General features: G+C 48.7%; 1 pseudogene; it reads left to right on the plus strand.

Annotated features, from left to right (window-relative positions):
* Positions 1-923: 923 nt before the first annotated feature.
* On the plus strand, positions 924-2,017 carry LOC100440667 (large ribosomal subunit protein uL10-like; annotated as a pseudogene).
* Positions 2,018-16,516: the final 14,499 nt, after the last annotated feature.

The following is a 16,516-nucleotide window of genomic DNA, read 5'->3' on the forward strand; positions in this document are numbered from 1 at the left end:
ATCCTCAGGGATTCGGCTGTAATTGGGCTGCAGTGCGCTTTGGAGAATCACGGCTTGCTGAATCTCCCCTGGTGAGATTAATGTGCAATTCCCTTCCTAGACCACCCGGGGCAGGTGTGATAGGCGACGGAACAGGAAATACACATTTTGGGTTTTGCAGGGTACCTGGCTCCCAGCTTTAAAAATTCTTGTAGAGAAAAAAAAATAAACAAAAATAAATAAAAATTAAAAAAAAAAAAGAGGATAAAACCTCCAGTGACTTCCTAAGTTACAAATACAATAAGTCTACTTTGTGGCCAACTATGGTTGCTCCTGCCTATAAATCTCAGCAGGCTGAGAGGCCTAGGCCAGTGGATCCCTAGGGGCCAGGAGTTTGAGACCAGCCTAGGCAACAGAGCAAGAAGCCATCTCTACAAAAATATTTAATAATTAGCCATGCATAGGCTGGGCGTGGTAGCTCACGCCTGTAGTCCCAGCACTTTGGGAGGCCAAGGCGGGTGGATCACCTGAGGTCAGGAGTTGGAGACCAGACTGGCCAACATGGTGAAACCCTGTCTCTACTAAACATACAAAAAATTAGCCAGGTGTGGTGGCGGGTGCCTAAATCCCAGCTACTCGGGAGGCTGAGACAGGACAATCACTTGAACTCAGGAGGTGGAGGGTGCAGTGAGGCAAGATCACGCCATTGCACTCTAGCCTGGGTGACAGGAGCAAGACTCTGTCTCAAAAACAAAAACAAAAAAATTAACCATACATGATGGGCTGCACCTGTAATCCCAGCTATTCAGGAGGCTGAGGTGGGAGGATCACCTGAGCCCAGGAGTTTGAGGCTGCAGTGAGCTGTGACTGGCCACCTCACTCCAGCCTGGGCCACAGAGTGAGACCCTGTCTCAAAAAAAATTAATAAATAATTGATATTGTCTCTCGCCAGGCGTCCTCGTGGAAGTGACATCATCTTTAAACCCTGCGTGGCAATCCCTGACGCACCGCCATGATGCCCAGGGAAGACAGGGCGACCTGGAAGTCCAACTACTTCCTTAAGATCATCCAACTATTGGATGATTATCCGAAATGTTTCATCGTGGGAGCAGACAATGTGGGCTCGAAGCAGATGCAGCAGATCCGCATGTCCCTTCGCGGGAAGGCCGTGGTGCTGATGGGCAAGAACACCATGATGCGCAAGGCCACCCGAGGGCACCTGGAAAACAACCCAGCTCTGGAGAAACTGCTGCCTCATATCCGGGGGAATGTGGGCTTTGTGTTCACCAAGGAGGACCTCACTGAGATCAGGGACATGTTGCTGGCCAATAAGGTGCCAGCTGCTGCCCATGCTGGTGCCATTGCCCCATGTGAAGTCACTGTGCCAGCCCAGAACACTGGTCTCGGGCCCGAGAAGACCTCCTTTTTCCAGGCTTTAGGTATCACCACTAAAATCTCCAGGGGCACCATTGAAATCCTGAGTGATGTGCAGCTGATCAAGACTGGAGACAAAGTGGGAGCCAGCGAAGCCACGCTGCTGAACATGCTCAACATCTCCCCCTTCTCCTCTGGGCTGGTCATCCAGCAGGTGTTCGACAATGGCAGCATCTACAACCCTGAAGTGCTTGACATCACACAGGAAACTGCATTCTCGCTTCCTGGAGGGTGTCCGCAATGTTGCCAGTGTCTGTCTGCAGATTGGCTACCCAACTGTTGCATCAGTACCCCATTCTGTCATCAACGGGTACAAACAAGTCCTGGCCTTGTCTGTGGAGACGGATTACACCTTCCCACTTGCTGAAAAGGTCAAGGCCTTCTTGGCTGATCCATCTGCCTTTGTGGCTGCTGCCCCTGTGGCTGCTGCCACCACAGCTGCTCCTGCTGCTGCTGCAGCCCCAGCTAAGGTTGAAGCCAAGGAAGAGTCGGAGGAGTCGGACGAGGATATGGGATTTGGTCTCTTTGACTAACCACCAAAAAGCAACCAACTTAGCCAGCTTTATTTGCAAAACAAGGAAATAAAGGCTTACTTCTTTAAAAAGTCAAAAAAATAAAAAAAATAAAAAATAAAAAAATAAATAATTGATTTTTTTTTTTTTTTTTTGGATGGAGTCTCGCTCTGTGGCCCTGGCTGGAGTGCAGTGGTGCAATCTCGGTTCATGCAACCTCCGCCTCCCAGGTTCAAGCAATTCTCGTGCCTCAGCCTCCCGAGTAGCTGGGACTGCAGGCACATGCCACCACGCCCAACTAGTTTTTTTGTATTTTTAGTAGAGACAGAGTTTCACCATATTGGTCAGGCTGGTCTCAAACTCCTGATGTCAGGTGATTACAGGCATGAGCCACCACACCTGGCCTAAAATTGTTTTTAAATGAAACAGTGTATCTTGTGGAAAGCATCCAGCACAGAATTTTGGTAGTTTAAACTGTTAATTTAATAGAAGCCAATGGTCCCACAAATGAAGATGTATATATCAGTTGCAGCATGCCATTTATAGAGATAGACACTATGGAGGCTGGGCACGGTGGCTCATGCCTGTAATCCCTGCACTTTGGAAGGCTGAGGCGGGTGGATCATCTGAGGTCAGGAGTTCGAGACCAACCTGGGCAACATGGCAAAACCCCCCCTGGCAACTAAAAATAAAAAATTAGCCAGGCATGGTGGTGTGCACCTGTAATCCCAGCTACTCAGGAGGCTGAGGCATGAGAATTGATTGAACCTGGGAGGCGGAGGTTGCAGTGAGCCGAGATTGCACGACTGCGCTCCAGCCTGGGCGACAGAGACTCCATCTTAAAAAACAAAAAAAGATGGCCAGGCGCAATGGTTCATGAATGTAATCCCAGCACTTTGGGAGGCTGAGGCGGGAGGACTGCCTGAGTCCAGGAGTTCAAGACCAGCCTGGGAAATATTGCGAGACTCCCTCTCTGAAAAAAAAGAAAATAAAAACAATAAAAATAAATTATATTCTAGCTGACAAAAAAAAGAGAGAGAGTATATTTTGTTAAAACATTTGGCCTTTAGTCCTAGAGCAGCTATGGAAAGATAAACATGAAAGAGGTATCTCTTGTTTTGTATACCCAGGCCCTACAACCACATCTGAGCTTATGTTAATGAGGTGACTTTTGGAAAGCCCCTAGATAACCCCACAAGGGCGGGGGACTGGCTGCCAAAGAAACCGTCAGTGATTAGACATTGGGAACTTTCAGCCCCAGGCTCCAAGTGGCCTCCAGGGAGGGGAGAGGGGCTGAAGGTTGAATTGATTATGAACTGCCAGCTATGTGTTCAGCATTGCCCACCTAAGGAATCCTCCATAAACCCCAAAAGAAAAGGGTTTGGGCCGGGCATCATGTGGCTCATGCCTGTAATCCCAACACTTTGGGAGGCCTAGATGGGAGGACTGCTTGAGCCCAAGAATTCTAGACCAGTCTGGACAAAATAGCAAGCCCTGACTCTACAAAAAATAAAAAATTAGCCAGGCGTGGTGGAGTGCACCTGCAGACCCAGATACTCAGGAGGCTGAGGCATGAGAATCACTTGAACGCAGGAGGCAGAGGCTGCAGTGAGCTGAGATAGCGCCACTGCACTCCAGCCTGGGTGACAGAGTGAGACTGTCTCAAAAAAAAAAACAAAAAACAAACAAAAAAAAACAGGAAAGAGTTCAGAAGAGCTTCCTGGTTGGTGAATCGGGGTGCATCCGTGTGCCAGGACTATGGTGCACCCCAGGTCCACAGGGACAGAAGCTCCTGCACTTGGGACTCCTCTAAACCTCCTCCTGTGCATCTCCTCCTTGGCTGTTCATTTATATCCTTTAAAATATGAAGGGGTGGGTTGCCTCTCCACACCTGTGGGCATTTCTCGTTAGGTGGAACAAGAGACTTGGAAAAGAAAGAGACACAGAGACAAAGTATAGAGAAAGAAAAAAGGGGGCCCAGGGGAGCGGCGTTCAGCACACAGAGGATCCCCAGGCCTCCGAGTTCCCTTAGTATTTATTGATCATTCTTCAGTGTTTCTTGGAGAGGGGGATGTGGCAGGATCACAGGATAATAGTGGAGAGAGGGTCAGCAGGTGAACACGTGAACAAAGGTCTGCATCATAGACAAGGTAAAGAATTCAGTGCTGTGCTTTAGATATGTATACACATAAACATCTCAGTGCCTTGAAGAGCAGTATTGCTGCCCTCATGTCCCACCTCCAGCCCTAAGGCTGTTTTCCCCTATCTCAGTAGATGGAATATACAATCGGGGTTTACACCCAGACATTCCATTGCCCAGGGACGAGCAGGAGACAGATGCCTTCCTCTGGCCTCAACTGCAAAGAGGCATTCCTTTCTCTTCTACTAATCCTCCTCAGTACAGACCCTTTACGGGTGTTGGGCTGGGGGACGGTCAGATCTTTCCCTTCCCAGTAGGCCATATCTCTCAGGCTATCACATGGGGAGAAACCTTGGACAATACCTGGCTTTCCAAGGCAGAGGTCCCTGCGGCCTTCCGCAGTGTTTTGTGTCCCTGGGTACTTGAAATTAGGGAGTGGTGATGACTCTTAACTAGCATGCTGCCTTCAAGCATTTGTTTAACAAAGCACATCTTGCACAGCCCTTAATCCATTTAACCCTGAGTTGACACAGGACCTGTTTCAGGGAGCACAGGGCTGGGGGTAGGGTTACAGATTAACAGCATCTCAAGGCGGAAGAATTTTTCTTAGTGCAGAACAAAATGGAGTCTCCTATGTCTACTTCTTTCTGCAGACACAGTAACAATCTGATCTCTCTTTCTTTTCCCCACAAAAATATCCTTTGTAGGCCAGGCACCGTGCTCAGGCCTGTGATCCCAGCACTTTGGGAGGCTGAGGCAGATGGATCACTCAAGGTCAGGAGTTTGAGACCAGCCCAGCCAACATGGTGAAACTGCGTCTCTACAAAAATACAAAAATTAGCCGGGCATGGTAGCTCAATGCCTGTAATTCCAGCTACTCGAGAGGCTGAGGCAGGAAAATTGTTTGAACCCAGGAGGCAGAGGCAGAGGCAGAGGTTGCAGTGAGCCGAGATCGCGTGACTGCACTCCAGCCTGGGTGCGACAGAGTGAGACTCTATCTCAAAAAAAAAAAAAAAAAATGAAAACCCACTTTTAGTAGAAAAATAAAAATGAAAAAATGTGAATCAGGCTGCACTCTGGCCCACGTCCTGGCTGCTGAGCGTCACGTGGCTCTAGACACCGCACTTTTGCCTCCTCATTGTTCCCGTAGATAGCATTTCTAACAGGAGGGTCATTAGACGAATTTGTGTCTGCATGGTTCCTATAGATAAACTCTGAGACATTAGAATTATAAGGCTTTTGTTTAAGGATGGTTTCAGATGTTTTTCAGACCTTGAATTCCAGCCAAATAGCTGACACTAACCAGTTTGAAGACCCCAGCGAGGAATGGGGTCAGCATGAGAACACTGTGTCTTCATGTCCCTGTCTCTGCCAGCAGTCAGCATGGCCACACTCTGGCCCACACCAAAACACTTAAAATCCCTAGCCCTGGCCAGGCGCAGAGGCTCACACCTGTAACTCCAGCACTTTGGGAGGCCAAGGCAGGTGAATCACCTGAGGTCAAGAGTTCAAGACCAGCCTGGCCAACATAGTGAAACCCCGTCTCTACTAAAAATATGAAAATTAGTCAGGCGTGGTGGCAGGTGCCTGTAGTCCCAGCTACTCAGGAGGCCGAGGCACAAGAATGGCTTGAACCTGGGAGGCATAGGTTGCAGTAAGCCGAGATCATACCACTGCACCCCAGCCTGGGTGACAGAGTGGGACTCCATGTCAACAACAACAACAACAAAAACCCTAGCCCTGGCCAAGCACGGTAGCTCATATCTGTAACCCCAGTACTTTGGGAAGCCAAGGCAGGTGAATCACCTGAGGTCAAGAGTTCAAGACCAGCCTGGCCAACATAGTGAAACCCCCTCTCTACTAAAATCACAAAAAATTAGTCGGGCGTGGTAGCGGGTGCCTGTAACCCCAGCTACTCAGGAGGCTGAGGCAAGAGAATTACTTGAACCTGGGAGGCGGAGGTTGCAATAGCAAAGATCCTGCCACTGCACTCCAGCCTGGGTGACAAAGCAAAACTCCATCTCAAAAAAAAAATAACCCTAGACCCAAACTTCTGGGGGAGATGGATTAGAGGTTTCCTCCCATCTCCTCATTCCTCAGCCCTGTGATTAAACTTCCTTCTCTTCTGCAACCCAGTGACCCAGCAAATTGACTCACAGCATGCATTGGGCAACGGACCTACTGTCACAGGCGTGTGAACCAGGGCAACTCCATCTTGAATAGGAGCTGAGTAAAATAAGGCTGAGACCTACCGGGCTGCATTCCCAGCAGCATTCTCCAAAAAAAAAATTTTGCATTCTCCAAAAAAAAACCAAAATGCCAGGCACGGTGGCCCAGCACTTTGGGAGGCCGAGGCGGGTGGATCACCCGAGGTAGAGTTTGAGACCAGCCTGGCCAACACGGTGAAACCCCGTCTCGACTGAAAATACAAAAATTAGTCAGGGGTGGTGGCTGGTGCCTGTAATCCCAGCTACTTCCGAGGCTGAGGCAGGAGAATCGCTTGAGCCCGGGAGGCAGAGGTTGCAGTAAAAAGAAAAAAAAAAAGCATTCTAAGTCGCAGGATGAGATAAGTCAGCACAAGATACAGGTCATAAGGACCTTGCTGATAAGACAGGTTGCAATGTAGCAGGACCAACCACAGACAAAACTCCTCAGACACCGAGTTAAAGAAGAAAGGGGTTTATTCGGCCAGAGGCATCGGCAAGACTCCTGTCTCAAGAGCCGAGCTCCCCGAGTGAGCAATTCCTGTCCCTTTTAAGGGCTCACAACTCTAAGGGGTGCACGTGAGAGGGTCGTGATTGATTGAGCAAGCAGGGGGTACGTGACTGGGGGCTGCATGCACCGGTAATCAGATCCAACCGAAACAGGATAGGGATTTTCACAGTGCTTTTCTATACAATGTCTGTAATCTATAGATAACCGATTAGGTCAGTGGTCGATTTTTGACTACCAGGCCCAGGGTGTGCTGCCAGGCTGTCTGCTTGTGGATTTCATTTCTGCCTTTTAGTTTTTACTTTTTCTTTCTTTGGAGGCGGAAATTGGGCATAAGACAATATGAGGGGTGGTCTCCTCCCTTAGCAATAAAGAATCCAGCCAGGCCGGGCGCGGTGGCTCATGCCTGTAATCCCAGCACTTTGGGGGGCCGAGGGGGGCGGATCACGAGGTCAGGAGATTGAAACCATCCTGGCTAACACGGTCAAACCCCGTCTCTACTAAAAAAAAATACAAAAAATTAGCTGGGCATGGTGATGGGCGCCTGTAGTCCCAGCTACTCGGGAGGCTGAGGCAGAAGAATGGCGTGAACCCAGGTGACGGAGCTTGCAGTGAGCTGAGATCGCGCCACTGCACTCCAGCCTGGGTGACAGAGCGAGACTCCGTCTCAAAAAAAATTAAAAAAATAAAAAAAAATAAAGAATCCAGCCAAACTCCACCAAAACCAAGATGGTGACGAGAGCGACCTCTGGTTGTCCTCACTGCTCCACTCCCACCAGCCCCATGGCAGTTTACAAATGCCATGGCAATGTCAGGAAGTGACTCTGTGGTCTAAAAAGGGGAGACATGAATAACCCACCCCTTGTTTAGCATATCCATAGAAATAACCATGAAAATGGGCAACCAAGGCTGGGCTTGGTGGCTCACTCCTGTAATCCCAACACTTCAGGAGGCTGAGGCGGGCAGATCACCTGAGGTCAGGAGGTCGAGATCAGCCTGGCCAACATGGTGAAACCCCATCTCTTACTAAAAATACAAAAATTAGCCAGACCTGATGGCAGGCGCCTGTAATCCCAGCTACTCAGGAGGCCGAGGCAGGAGAATCACTTGAACCCAGGAAGCAGAGGTTGCAGTGAGCCAAGATCACACCATTGCACTCAGCCGGGGCGACAAAAGCAAAACTCCATCTCAAAAAAAATAAGGGCAACCAGGAGCCCTACGGGCTGCTGTCTATGGAGTAGCTATTCTTTTACTCCTTCACTTTCCTAATAAGCTTGCTTTCACTTTACTCCATGATCTTGCCCTGAATTCTTTCTGGCATGAGATTCAAGAACCCACCATGCCCAGCTCGTCCTTACTTGCTTTTAAAAAGTATCATTGCTGGCCGGGTGCGGTGGCTCACGCCTGTAATCCCAGCACTTCAGGAGGCCAAGGCTGGCAGATCACCTGAGGTCAGAAGTTCGAGACCAGCCTGACCAACATGGAGAAACCCCGTCTCTACTAAAATACAAAAAAAATTAGCTGGGCGTGGTGGCGCGTGCCGGTAATCCCAGCTACTCGGGAGGCTGAGGCAGGAGAATCACTTGAACCCCGGTGGCAGAGGTTGCAGTGAGCCGAGATCATGCCATTGCACTCCAACCTGGGCAACAAGAGTGAAACTCTGTCTCAAAAATAAATAAATAAATAAATAAATAAAATCATTGGAATAATTTTCTTCTTTAGGAACAGCAGCCTTGGGCCAGGCATGGTGGCACATGCCTGGAATCCCAGAACTTTGGGAAGCCCAGGCAGGTGGATTGCTTGAGTTCAAGAGTTCCAGACCAGCCTGGACAACATGACAAAACCTCTTCTCCATCAAATATACAAAATTTCGACTGAGCACAGTGGCTGTAATCTCAGCACGTTGGGAAGCCGAGGTGGGTGAATCATTTGAGGTCAGACCAGTCTGACTAACATGGTGAAACCCCATCTCTACTAAAAATACAAAAATTAGCCAGGAGGTGGTGGGCGCCCGTGGTCCCAGCTACTCGGGAGGCTGAGGCAGAAGAATGGCGGGAACCCGGGAGGCGGAGCTTGCAGTGAGCCGAGATCATGCCACTACACTCCAGCCTGGGCGAAAGAGCAAGACTCCATCTCAAATAAATAAATAATAAAATAAAACTAAAAAATATAAATAATTAAATGAATAATAAATTCATACATAGAGATATTAGCCAGGTGTGGTGATGCATGCCTGTCATCCCAGCTAATATTTGGGAGGCTGAGGCAGGAGGATCACTTGAGTCTGGGAGGCAGAGGCTGCGGTGAACCAACATCATGCCATTGCATTCCAGCCTAAGCAACAGAGCCAGCCCCTGTCTCTAAACTAATTAATTAATTAATGAGCCAGGTGTGGTATTGCACGCCTGTAGCCTCAGCTACTGGAGAGGCTGAATCCAGCCTGGACAACACAGCAAGACCCCCAACCCCTCCCCCCCAAAAAAAAGTGTTATTAATTTGACTTAGTATGTTGCCTATTTGAAAGCCTATTTTCTCTGGAAAGAAATGGAAGAATTCAAGAGTTTCTAGGACCTATGACAGGAAAGTAGCCTATGGCTAGATAAGAGAGATGAAAAAAATTCAACAAATCATTTGTGGTTTGTTGGTGGTGGGGGGCAGTCGTTTGAGGCTTTGGTGAGGATCTTTTTTTGGTGATGGGGCTCAAGACACACCACCCCGAAACATTTATCTTTGCCATATTGATCATTTTGAAAACTATAGACAAAGGACTACCTCTAAAAACCTGCCGTGTTGTAAAGGAAATCTACATCTATAAAGAAGTTTTCTCCTTTGGTTTTTGTTTTGTTTTGAGATGGGGTCTCACTATGTTGCCCAACCTGGACTTGAACTGCTTGGCTTAAGCAGTCCTCTTGATTCCTGGGTATATGAGACTATAGGCAAGCACCATGCCCTGGCTTCAAGAAGAGAAATCTTCATTAGTAAAGATATTTATACCAGGGCCGGGTGTGGTGGCTTACGCCTGTAATCCCAGCATTTTGGGAAGCCAAGATGGGCACATCACTTGAGTCCAGGAGCTCAAGACCAGCCTGGGCAACATGGTGAAACCCTATCTCTACTAAAAATACAAAAATTAGCCGGGCATGGCGTTGCACACCTGTAATCCCAGCTACTCAGTAGGCTGAGGCAGCATTGCTTGAACCCAGGAGGTAGAGGCTGCAGTGGGCTGAGATCGCACCACGGCACTCTGGCCTGTGCGACAGAGTGAGACTCCATCTCAAAAAAAAAAAAACAAAAGGGCCGGGTGCGGTAGCTCAAGCCTGTAATCCCAGCACTTTGGGAGGCCGAGGCGGGCAGTTCAGGAGGTCAGGAGTTTGAGACCAGCCTGGCCAGCATGGTGAAACCCTGTCTCTACTAAAAATACAAAAAAAAAATTAGTCGGGTGTGGTGGCACACGCCTGTAGTCCCAGCTACTTGGGAGGCTGAGGCAGGAGAATTGTTTGAACCCGGCAGGCAGAGGTTGCAGTGAGCCGAGATTGTGCCACTGTACTCTAGCCTGGGCGATAGAGCGAGACTCCGTCTCAAAAAAAAAAAAAAAAAAAAAAAGGCTATTTCTACCAGAAGGGGAGTTGCTCAGAGACAACTTTTATCACCTAAGGAATTTCATCTGCATTAATAAGTCAACCCCCAGCTCATCATACTTTTCCCCCTTTCTTTTTTTCTTTTTTGAGATGAAGTCTTGCTCCCTTGCCCAGGCTGGAGTGCAGTGGTGCGATCTCGTCTCACTGCAACCTCCACTTCCCGGGTTCAAGCGATTCTCCTGCCTCAGCCTCCCGAGTAGCTGGGATTACTGACACCTACCACCACGCCTGCTAATTTTTTGTATTTTTAGTAGAAAGGGGGTTTCACCATGTTGGCCAGGCTTGTCTCGAACTCCTGTCCTCTGGTGATCCACCTGCCTCGGCCTCCCAAAGTGCTGGAATTACAGGCGTGAACCCAGCAACTTTTCCCCCTTTTATCATACCTTAATTTGCCTCCACCACCCCCAGAAGCTCCAAGTCTCTACTCCTTTTCATGTATGTATGTATGTATGTATGTATTTATTTTATTTTGAGACAGGGTCTCCCTCTGTCTTCCAGGCTGGAGTGCAGTGGCGTGATCTTGGCCCACTGCAACCTCCACCTCCCAGGTTCAAGTAATCCTCCTGTCTCAGCCTCCCGCCCGAGTAGCTGGGATTACAGGGCACACCACCACGCCTGGCTAATTTTTGTATTTTTAGTGGAGACCGGGTTTCACCCTATTGTCCAGGCTAGTCTCAACCTCCTGATGTCAGGTGATCCACCCATTTCGGTTCCCAAAGTGTTGAGATTACAGACGTGAGCCATCGGGACGGACGACACCCCTACTTCTTTCTTCTTCTTCTTCTTTTTTTTTTTTTTTTTTTTTTTTTTTGAGATGGAGTCTCCCTTTGTAGCCCAGGCTGGAGTACAATGGTGCGATCTCAGCTCAGCTCACTGCAGTTTCCTCCTCCCGGGTTCAAGTGATTTTCCTGCCTCAGCCTCCAGAGTAGCTGGGATTACAGGCACGTACCACCACACTGGCTAATTTTTGTATTTTTAGCAGAGATGGGGTTTCACCATGTTGGCCAGGCTGGTCTCAAACTCCTGACCTCAGGTGATCCACCCACCTTGGCCTCCCAAAGTGCTGGGATTACAGGCGTGAGCCACCGCACCCTACACTTTTACTGCTTTCTGTAGCTCAGGCAGCTAAACGAGCTTCAATCATCTGGCCCTTCCTCCAGTCCCACATTTTTGTGGGATTCCTGTGCATACACAATTGAATCTGGTTTTTCTTCTGTCAGACTGTTTTGTGTCAATGTAATTCACAACCCATCCAAAGAACCTAAGAGGGTGGAGGGAATCTATTTTCTCTCCTCCACACTGGAGGGCCATGGAGCCCAGGAGTTCAAGACCGGCCCAGTGTACAAAGTGAGACCCAGTCTCTAGTTAAAAAAGAGGGGGAGGGAGCCGGGCACAGTGTCTCACGCCTGTAATTCCAGCACTTTGGGAGGCCCAGGTGGGTGGCTCACCTGAGGTCAGGAGTCCAAGAACAGCCTGGCCAAGGTGGTGAAACCCCATCTTTACTAAAAATACAAAATTAGCTTGGTATGGTGGCAGGAGCCTGTAATCCCAGCTACTTGGAAGGCTAGGGCAGCAGAATCACTTGGTTTGGGATTTTCTCTCTGAGACACTTGCTATCTCCAGGATTATGGGTCTCAGGTGAAAGAAAGACACAGAAGGAGAGAGAGACAGAGAGAGGGACAGGAAAAGAGAATTTTAGACTTATCTAACATTGACACTTAGGAGAAGTAGGGAGAAAGAGGTGGGAAAATAAAGTGCCAAGGTAAAAATGAACACGTCAGTAACAATAATAGCATTAACAATAACTAGTATTGCCGGGTGTGGTGGCTCACGCCTCTAATCCCAGCACTTTGGGACGCCAAGGCGGGCGAATCATGAGGTCAGGAGTTCGAGACCAGCCTGGCCAACATGGTGAAACCCCATCTCTACTAAAAATACAAAAAGTTAGCTAGCTGGGCACAGTGGTGCATGCCTGTAATCCCAGCTACTAGGGAGGCTGAGGCAGGAGAATCGCTTGAACCCGGGAGGCAAAGGTTGCAGTGAGTCAAGATCAGGCCACTGCACTCCAGCCCAAGGGACAGAGTGAGACTCTGTCTCAAATAATAATAATAATAATAACCAGTGGCCAGGTGCAGTGGCTCACACCTGTAACCCCAGTGTAGCAGGATGAGCCACAGACAAAACCTCTCAGACACAGAGTTGTAGAAGACAGGGCTTTTATTCAGCTGGGAGCATCGGCAAGCTACTGTCTTAAAATCCAAGTTCCTCGAGTGCACAATTTCTGTCCCTTTTAAGGGCTCACAACACTAAAGATTGTGCACGAAAGGGTCGTGATTGATTGAGCCATCTAGGGGATACGTAACAGGGGTTTCATGCACTGGTGGTCAGAGTGAAACAGAACAGGGCAGGGAGTTTCACAATGTTCTTCTATACAATGCCTGGAATCTGTGGATAACATCGGGTTCTAAGTCATGAGTTGATTTTTATCTACTAGGTTGACACCAGGCAGGCCCAGGCCTGGTTTTGGGTCTGGTGCCTGGCGCCGGGCTGCCTGCCTTTGGTTTCACTTCCTTGCTTTTTTCTTAAAACAGGTACTGAGTATAAAACAATATAGAACAATATGAGAGGGTTTCTCTCTTCCCTCACCAGCACTTCGAGAGGCTGAGGCGGGTGGATCACGAGGTCAGAGTGGATCATGAGGTCAGATCAGCACTTTGGGAGGTTGAGGTGGGAGGACCCCTTGAGCCCAGGAACTCAAGTCCAGCCTGGGCAACATAGCAAGACCCCCATTTCCAATTTTAGTGCTGCCAAAGCAAGTACTGTGAGACCCTGTTTCTACAAAAAATGAAAAAATAAAAATGAGTGCTTGGAAAAAAAAAAAAAAAAGTGCTTGGCCAGGAGGCAAGCACACCTCCTCATCCTCTCACGGATGTCTGTAGAAACTAAACGGAGACAACTTCATTTTACCCAACTGCTGTGTTTTAGGTCCGCTCTTGAGCTTCTGTTGTTCCCAGCCATGCAACCCTGGGAGCCAACTCCCGGCTGCAGAACCTTGTTAGAAGCAGGCAATGTACACAGAGACCCAAGGCCTGGTTTAGACAGGCTTTCACAGACCTGGGCATTTTGTTGAATTGTTTTTGAATTGTGGTTTCTTATCAGTTCATCCAATACTCTTTTCTGGCCATGTAGTTCCTCTTTTAGATCTCCAAACGCCTTTGCAGGCTCCATCTATCCGAACCAAACTCACTTATTCCAACAGAAGTCTGGTTTTTCTTGGTTTTTTTGTTTGTTTGTTTCTTTTGTTTTGTTTTTTGAGATGTTGTCTCCCTCTATCGCCCAGGCTGGAGTGCAGTGGCGAGATCTCGGCTCACTGCAACCTCTTCCTGGGTTCAAGCAATTCTCCTCCCTCAGCCTCCTGAGTAGCTGGGATTACAGGCGCCCACCGCCACACCCAGCTAACTTTTGTATTTTTAGTAGAGACGGGATTTCACCGTGTTGGCCAGGCTGGTCTCCAGCTCCTGAACTCAAGTGATCCACCCATCTTGGCCTCCCAAAGTGCTGAGATTACAGGCTTAAGCCACTGCGCTCAGCCAGAAGTCTGTTTAAATCCATCCTTCTCCCCAGCCACCCATGAGTTATGTGACCTTGGGGTTGCTACTTAACATTTCAGTCTCAATTTCCTCAATACAACAAAAGTTAGCAAGAATAACAAAAGATAATTTCTTAATCCCATGCATATGAGTCTTAAAAAAAATTCTTTTTTTTTTTTTTTTTTAAGACAGAGTCTGGCTCTGTTGCCCAGGCTGGAGTGCAATGGCGCAATCTTGGCTCACCACAACCTCCGCCTCCTGGGTTGGAGCAATCCTCCTGTCTCAGCCTTCCGAGTAGCTGGGATTACAGGTGTGCAACACCACACCCGGCTAATTTTTGTATTTTTAGTAGAGATGGGGTTTCACCATTTTGGCCAGGCTGGTCTTGAACTCCTGACCTCAGGTGACCCACCTACCTCGGCCTCCCAAAGTGCTGGGATTACAGGCATGAGCCACCATGCCCAGTCTTTTTTTTTTTTTTTTTTTTTTTTAAGACAGAGTCTGGCTCTGTTGCCCAGGCTGGAGTGCAATGGCACGATCTTGGCTCACTGCAAGATCCACCTCCCGGGTTCAAGCGATTCTCCTGCCTCAGCCTCCAAAGTAGCTGGGATTACTGACACTCACCACCACGCCTGGCTAATTTTTTGTATTTTTAGTAGAGACAGGGTTTCACCGTGTTAGCCGGGATGGTCTCGATCTCCTGACCTCGTGATCCACCTGCCTTGGCCTCCCAAAGTGCTGGGATTACAGGCGTGAGCCACCGCGCCCGGCCAAAAAATTCTATGTAATTCATAGGTCAAAGAAGAAATAACAAAGGGCATTTTTTTAAAACGCTAGAACTGAGTGGTGGTGAAATTGCTGTTACAGGCGCAGTGGCTCACGCCTGTAATCTCAGCACTTTGGGAGGCCGAGGCAGGTGGATCACGAGGTCAGGAGATCGAGACCATCCTGGCTAACACGGTGAAACCCCGTCTCTACTAAAAATACAAAAAATTAGCCAGGCGTGGTGGCGGGCGCCTGCAGTCCCAGCTACTCCGGAGGCTGAGGCAGGAGAATGGCGCGAACCCGGGAGGCGGAGCTTGCAGTGAGCCGAGATCAGCCACTGCACTCCAGCCTGAGCGAAAGAGCCAGACTCTGTCTCAAAAAAAAAAAAAAAAAAGAAAAAAAAGAAATTGCTGTTGAAATGTGTGTGTTGCACTGATGGAAATTTATAAATGTAAATATTTATATTGAAATATAAAATAATGGGCCAGGCATAGTGGCTCACACCTGTAATCTCAGTACTTTGGGAGGCCAAGGCGGGAGGGCCATGAAGCCCAGGAGTTCAAGACCCGCCCAGTGTACAAAGTGAGACCCAGTCTCTAGTTAACAAAGAGGGGGAGGGGGCCGGGCACGGTGCTCACACCTGTAATTCCAGCACTTTGGGAGGCCAAGGCAGGTGGATCACCTGAGGTCAGGAGTCCAAGACCAGCCCGGCCAAGGTGGTGAAACCCCGTCTCTACTAAAAATACAAAATTAGCTTGGTATGGTGGCGGGAGCCTGTAATCCCAGCTACTTGGAAGGCTAGGGCAGGAGAATCGCTTGAACCTGGGAGGCAGAGGTTGCAGTGAGCCAAGATCATGCCACTGCACTCCAGCCTGGGCAACAACAGAGAGATTTCATCTCAAAATAAATAAATAAAAGAAAATACAAATTTTTTTAAAAAGGTACTGTGGCTGGGCGTGGTGGTTCACACCTGTAATCCCAGCACTTCGGGAAGCCGAGGCAGGTGGATCTCAGATCAGGAGTTCAGGAAGAGCCTGGCCAACATGGTGAAAACCTATCTGTACTAAAAATTAGCCTGGCATGGTGGCAGGTGCCTGTAGGAGGCTGAGCAAGAGACTTGCTTGAGACCTGGAAGCGGAGGTTGCAGTGAGCCGAGACCACACCACTGCACTCCAGCCTGGGCAACAGAGCGAGAGTCTGTCTCAAAAAGGAAACAAAAAAAAAGTACCTCCAAATTATGGTAGGGTGCCCATATTAAGAAGATAGAAAAAAGTGGGGGGAAGTGGCTCGTGCCTGTAATCCCAGCACTTTGGGAGGCTGAGGCGGGTGGATCACCTGAGGTCAGGAGTTCAAGAACAGCCTGACCAACAGGGTATGGTGAAACCCCGTCTCTACTAGAACTACAAAATTAGCCGGGCATGGTGGTGCATGCCTGTAATCCCAGCTACACAGGAGTCTGAGGCAGGAGAATCACAGGAAACCGGCAGGCAGAGGTTGCAGTGAGCTGAGATCGCACCATTGCACTCCAGCCTGGGCGACAAGAGCAAAACTCCGTCTCAAAAAAGAAAAAAGAAAAAAAGAAAAAGAATTTATTGAAATGTGCAGTCTGAAAACTGCTCCTGGCACATTTTCATTCATCCTTCCTATTCTCTCCATCCCTCACTTCTTTTTGTTTGTTTGTTTTGAGACAGAGTTTCGCTCTTGTTGCCCAGGCTGGAGTGCAATGGCACGATCTCAGTTCACTGC

The sequence above is a fragment of the Pongo abelii genome, chromosome 20 (genome assembly GCF_028885655.2).
Source record: "Pongo abelii isolate AG06213 chromosome 20, NHGRI_mPonAbe1-v2.0_pri, whole genome shotgun sequence".
Classification (NCBI taxonomy): Eukaryota; Metazoa; Chordata; class Mammalia; order Primates; family Hominidae; genus Pongo; species Pongo abelii.